This window comes from Atractosteus spatula, chromosome 10 (assembly GCF_055471065.1).
Source record: "Atractosteus spatula isolate fAtrSpa1 chromosome 10, fAtrSpa1.hap1, whole genome shotgun sequence".
NCBI classification, from domain to species: domain Eukaryota; kingdom Metazoa; phylum Chordata; class Actinopteri; order Semionotiformes; family Lepisosteidae; genus Atractosteus; species Atractosteus spatula.
Genome location: NC_142715.1, coordinates 20262531 through 20269042, shown reverse-complemented (window position 1 = coordinate 20269042; position 6512 = coordinate 20262531). Strand labels below are relative to the sequence as shown.

The window sequence follows — 6512 nt, the reverse complement described above, 5'->3', positions numbered from 1 at the left end:
TACATTATATAGTGCCTTTAAAGGTGGCTTTTCAAAGTGCTTTACAGAATGAAACCAATAAAGTTAAAAAAATACACAAGATAAGCAGGATGAGAATACACAGTTAGAGGAGACAATAGATGGTGGTATTAAATACAGTAGGAACAGAGGGGTAAAGAATAGTTCATTAAAGGCTCTTCTAAAGAAGATGGTTTTGAGTCTGGATTTGAAGGAGTTTAGAGAAGGTGACTCTCTGATATCCTTGGGGATAAAGATCCAGAGCTTTGGGGCAAAACAGGAGAAGGCCCTGTCACCCATAGAGTGTAGATGGACTGGGGGACAGATAGGAGACCAGAATTAGAAGAGCGAAGGTTGTGAGGTGGGGAGTAGGGCAATAACCCAGACAGGTACTGAGGTGCCAAGCCATGGAGAGCCTTATAGGTGAGCGTGAGGATTTTGAAGTTGACAGGAAGCCAGTGCAAGGACTCCAGGACAGGAGTAATGTGATTACAGTCCAGTGCTAATTTCTTTCTTGTGGCTGCTGGTTCATTTTCAACTGTGGACTCCTAAGAAGTCCTTTATTTGACTTGATCAACACTAATCCCTAGAGGATTTTGAAAGGTTGAATCAAAATGATACATGACTCTGGTGGGACTCAAACCCACAACCTTTGAATGACTTCATTCTATCAAAGCCTAGAAGTCCAATGCACTCTCCATTGCGCCACAGAGCCAACTGATATGTAGCCCTATAAAACAGCTACAGAAAGCTGTAACTCATGCTTCTCCCGTTGTCTTTAAATTAAGCTCCATAATATTGACAATGAGTGGCCTGTTGTCTACGAATAGATACCGCTGGGATTTGCACCCAGGGTCTCCTGGTTTTTAGTGAGGCGTCTTAACCAGCTAAGCCATGGTGCCAAACCTGCTAAATGTTATCCACAACTTCAAACACCTGTGAGAAATGGGCAACTGCAGTGTTACGCCTGCTGGCTCAACAGATAATCCTTTTCGAAGTTTAAGGAAAGGATTTCTTTGTCAATTCAATTAAACATTTTAGAAACGCTGAACGATTGATGTGTTTCACGCGCAGAAATATTTTATCGTTACGTACTTTTTCTGTGCAGTTAGTTCTCCTTCAACTCCGCCCAACAACAGAGGTCGTTTTTAATACAGGAGTAAAGGCACATTGCACATCTGCAAAACATCACTTACAGGTTTAGGGAGAGCGACATCAGTGATTGGAAGGTTGGAAGTTTCGGGTCACTTTTTTATTATAGATTCAAGCAGCCCTGAATACCTTTTCGAGAAACATTTCAGAATCCCAGTCACATCCAGTATGATTGCTACACAGGTCTACAGTATACAATCAGAATACTGTTTGTGCATTATATAAAACACCCCGCCCAAAGCATTTCTAAAACAGGAATTACATGTTTCTGAATGCGCCCTCCTTTATAAATAAAATAAAAGGTCTGAAGCCTGCTCCAAAGAAGCACTATATTCAGAGCTGACAAAGATGTGATAGGAAACATCTCGGAAAACGAAGATGCAGTCATTTCCACGCGTCGCACAACAAGAGCTGAACCCACCCGACGTTCTCCAAAAGAGTAAGGTGTTGGGAGTGTGGCTGGGTGGTCTAAGTGCTGGGTTTGTGCTCCATTTTCTTCGCTGGGTTAGGTTTGAATCTTGCCGCTGCTAAGTGTTGGTGGGTTAAGACCTTCCTTCTATTGCGACTTTAATGGGTAAAAGCTTTGCTTGACAGTCTGTCGAGAGACTGAACTAGGTGTTTCAAGATAGTCTTTGTCAGCTTAACATCAAGGCATAAAAAAGCCTCATTTTGTGTTCCCAACAGCAATGCTCTTTGGTCCCTTCAGCATTATGCAGGGAACAACATCTGCCGTGATCACTTTTGAGTCAGTGTGAATCGTAGTGTGCCGCAATTGTTTTTAAAATTGGTTCTGTAGGCATGGTGCATTTGTCTGTGAAACTTGAATGCTGTGCTTTTTTCACGCAGAATCATCGGCAGGAGCAAAGCTTATTCAATCTTTGCGCACAGCGCTCCATCAGAAATACTTTGTCCAAGTTTTGAAGAGATTGTGGGATTCTCTGCACACGTTCACATCGCGTACCTCAGACAAAACCACCATTCGATGGGAAATTGATTCTGCTTCTTGCAGTTGTTCCGGTGGTTGCAGTAGTTACAAAGTTGCACTTTCCTCCACGTTCTGCTATAGTATTCACTGGGTCAGCTTCATCAATTGGCTTAGAAAGGTCAACTGTGCTTCGGAAAAAATCAGCAGCAGTATCGTTATTTTGTCGGTGAGTATGGCTGTCTTTTAAAGCACATGAAAAACACGAGTTTGTGGATTTCTTCAAATAGCAACGAATTCAGAGGGTCTTTTATCGACGCTACTATAGTAGAGAAGTGACATAATCACAAACGCAACCATTTGTGCTGGCTGTTTCACTAAGTATTAAGCTTTTTCAACTATCACATGATTTTAACTAATTTAACATCATCTCCAGGAGAGCACCTCACACTGCTCACTGAGCTGATGTACAGTATGTGCCCATTTCTCAAAAATTAAATATCATCTGAACTGATTTTTTCTATTTTAAATGCTTTCCTACTCTTTTAATATTTCAGTTAAATCTTGAAGTAATTTCCATTGATATTAATCCTAGTCCCGATGAACGATTCTGGGACATGGTGTACCTTGAATAATGTTCTTATAGGTTTCAGTTTGGAAAAGTGCGCTCTCCAGAAGCTACCGAAACCTCTAATGGTCGCACAAAGCTTAATGCAATAGAACGTTTAGGGTTGAAAAAGAATATTACTTGCTATGAATACGAACACTGTTACAGGAGGCGTGTAAGGACTATTTTAGCTCAGATCATCAATTTATCTTACATTTCTACTCCATTAATATCGCTATTGAGTGCTAAAGGTAGGTCCTGGCAATACTTCTTGAGATCTTCTTTAGAAAAATTAAAAAAATATATATTTCCAGTACTAAACAAAAAGTAAAAAATACCGATTACGTGCAACTGATAAAATCTCTCTTCCAGGGACGTTGTACAGTAGCTACATGCAAATTACAATGGAAAACTTTATCAGCTTTAAAAGTTTCTTTTGCATTTATAAGACGATCAGCATGACACTCAAAACATACCTGTATTCAGTAAGCGGTGAGTCTGCTGGCTGAGCAAGTTGCCTCCTCTACACACAATAGCAGCCCCGACGCTAAGATAAATGAAGAGAAATTGCTTTTATTGGGCACTTTTCATATCTGATGAGCTTGACATCTCCCAAGGGCGATGGAGTTTTTTTGCGACACTGCTTTTCCCTTTTTTCTTCTTTCTGTACTCTGATGGAAAAAAAAATGAGAAATCATGTAAGGGAAAAATGTATTTTTTTTCATGGAGAAAACGTGCACCAGGAAATGTTTTGTTTTGAAGAAGTGATTTAACATGATACATGACCTAATTTACTGGAGTAAATGCTCACACTGCAAGGTCTGCTTTACTACAAGAGAGAAGTAGAGTGAAAGATGTCATAATTTCACTGCGTTGTTGAAGAAAACATCTTTTTCTTTGAATTCTAAATCAATCAGAATTTTAAAGTGACACACAAACCCTTTGTCTGTATTAAAGAGATGATATTTTAAAACTGATAAAAATGTAGAAAACACGTTTCTCACTTAGAAATTTTAGATGGGATGGTGTATTACTAGTTGCAGCACTGAACTCACCATGGTGCAATTCAGTTACATGATTGGCCAGTGGTTTAATGGATAACATGTCTGATTTTGCATCATGAGATTGTAGGTTCGACTTCTACCGGGTTCGTGTGATTTTAAATCAGGCTACTCAGAAATTGATGTCCATTATGTGAATGAACCGCACCTGAAAGCAAACGTTGGTCGGGTTTCCTTCTTTCCAGCATGAAATAGCAAATCGTTACAAAAAGCACCAGCTAATGTCCAGTAGCGTTAGTCATTTTAATTAACATGAATATACTGTAAGGTCTTGGTACATGGGATTGGATTTCATCCACAATTTAAAAAAGGGCAAATTATATTTACAGGCTTCAGACACTTTTACAATACAAAAGTGACCTAAAACTCTGTAACTTTCAAGTTAGTTTGAACCTGTAATGAAAAAGGGGCCTGAAACTTCCATTCTGTGATGTAACTGTCTCTAAAGTCAGACGTGATGTTTCAGGGATGTGCAGTGTGCCCTTTCTCTTGTCGTGTTCAAAATGACTTGCTGTGTAATTTCCTGAATGCGTGTTCTGTACTGCTCTGTTATTTCATTTAGATTATCTATGTGGTGTACAGATAAAACAGGACTGCATGGTGTAATTTCTGGGTTCGGCACCAGCTGAACCTGAACATAACTCAGCCGATCTCAACATGATTTGAACACACAACTTTCTGATGGGGTATCAGATGCACTACCGTTGCACCACGAGGTCATTCCCCATAAGTGCTTTTAATTCCCCCAAGGAGAAAAATCAGCGTCCCTGAAAAATATTTTTTTTTCATTCTCTCCTGTGAGAAGCGCCGCTCTTCTAATGAGGGTCTCTTCTTCCCAGACCACAGATTATTCTTCCTGTCCGGCTCTCATACAGAGAGCAGACACACCGTCTCCACTAATGTGTTTACTACATCTATACTGTAGATCTGACCCCCTACAGCCCTGATATTCCTTACAGTGTTTACACAATGCACTTTATACACAAAGTAAGTGTTTTTGTAACTCTAGGACGTTTTGTGAAAATGTTACTGGCATGCCAAAATTGCCCCCTCAACTGAACAGTCCCACCCCCCTCAGTTTTGGATAAAAGGCTTGGATAAAAAGTTTTTGAACACTTTCACTTACTTAACTTGCGCCGTGAAAAAAAGTTGTACTTTGTCAATGGTCAGATAACTACACTAACCCCGAATTCACAGTTACTACATCGGACTGTTTGATGTGCAGGAGGGCTATCCGTCCAGGAACAGCATGTTACATAGTGTCTGTGTTTTGGGGTGTCAACATTATTACGACCTTATTTGCTCAGGTGGACCAATGGCTTGCAGTAGTTTATCCTTATACTTACAATTGTTATATAACTAGGACTGTTGTACTTTCTGTTGGTTTTACAATGATTTCTTAATGATTCAGAACCTCGTTACTGTTGATGTTGTTGCAAAAATGAACACATATGGTTGATGCTCCAAGCAAAAATAATCATGTGAGTTCTGATGAACGTGGAACTGTTCTTCATCGCTAAATACCAGATTGCTTGTCGTTATCTTCTGACATGAAATACTAATCAGTGGCATGCTTGCGAGAATTCACTTGGATGGTTGCAATGGCTCAGTTTAAACCAAAATATCACTGCCCCCCTCAGGATTTCAGACCCCCCCGCTACAGATCATTCCCCTGGCGCCAGTCCTGGGTATAATGATGAACATAGCTGCCTTGCAAGCAGTGAATCTGGGTGTGATTCCCACCTAATCAATCGACAAACCTTTTCCAATGAATCTTCGATCAATTTAAAAAAGTCTTGAAGCTGGTAGGCTAGGGAATAAGCACTGAGGAAAATGTGCTACTGTGCTGTGTTGCTACAGTAGCATGATTGGTCAGGTTGGGGTGCTTTTAAAGCGGAGTTATGCCGAGGTTGTGAGTTCACTTATCACGTGGAGTAGTTTCTGTTTTCAGCTACAGAAACTCGCTGTTGAATTTAAGTCGGTTCTTGTGTTACTTTTTCGGCTCGATGGAGCTGTGTTAATGCAGGCACACCTGCTTCCATGTCAAGTGATTTTATTGTTGCTCACAAACCAACACACTGCAGACACCTCTGATATTGTCACTGCTTGTGGTAATTTCAGGTACTGTACAATGTAAGAACTAAAGTTAACTACTCCCATAGTAATGCGTAGGGTCCTTTCAATAGAAAAAAAAATTGTTGTAACCCGAAAACACAACAAACACAAAACGAGAAGTCTTCCAGGAACCTAGGTAAATCCCTGTAGTAGTCTAAAAAATATGAAAAAAAAACCAAACGCAACACCTTCAAAAGAAAAAGAACATTAAAAACAAATCGGGGGAACAACAAAAACACAGAATCTAATGTGAGAGCTTTTTCAAGTCTTCAGTGCTCCTCTCATCTCAGTAGACCTCTCTCATATATTTGTGTACAGGTCAGTTGGAGGTACACAGCTGATGGTAATTTTAGTAGGGAGCTGCGTCAGCATGCATGGGCTTCAAAGGAAAAGTCAAGGTTTATTCCATGCTGAAAAGAGAAGGAAACACAATGTTTCAGCTGTGGAGCCTTCTTTGATTGTGACTCAAAACAAACCTTTACTTGTTCATTTGATGTTAGTTTATCTCCATCAAATACCTAAGAGTATCTAAACTCGACAGTTACTTTCAGTAGCTGAAAACACTGCTCCAGGTGAGGCTTGAACTCACAACCTCGGAATAACTCCGCTATGCACTGCTGTATAAGCACCGCGCGCTGACCGATTGCGCCACTGGAGC

The 6512-nt window shown here is 40.3% G+C and overlaps 2 non-coding genes across 2 annotated transcripts; both read right to left on the bottom strand.

The window, feature by feature from the left end:
* Positions 1-619: 619 nt before the first annotated feature.
* trnar-ucu (transfer RNA arginine (anticodon UCU)) lies at positions 620-712 on the bottom strand. Its single transcript has 2 exons — positions 676-712; positions 620-655 (listed from the first exon to the last, which is right to left on the bottom strand). It is a non-coding gene; the product is annotated as a tRNA-Arg (tRNA).
* Positions 713-6418: 5706 nt separating this feature from the next.
* Positions 6419-6512, bottom strand: trnai-uau (transfer RNA isoleucine (anticodon UAU)). Its single transcript has 2 exons — positions 6475-6512; positions 6419-6454 (listed from the first exon to the last, which is right to left on the bottom strand). It is a non-coding gene; the product is annotated as a tRNA-Ile (tRNA).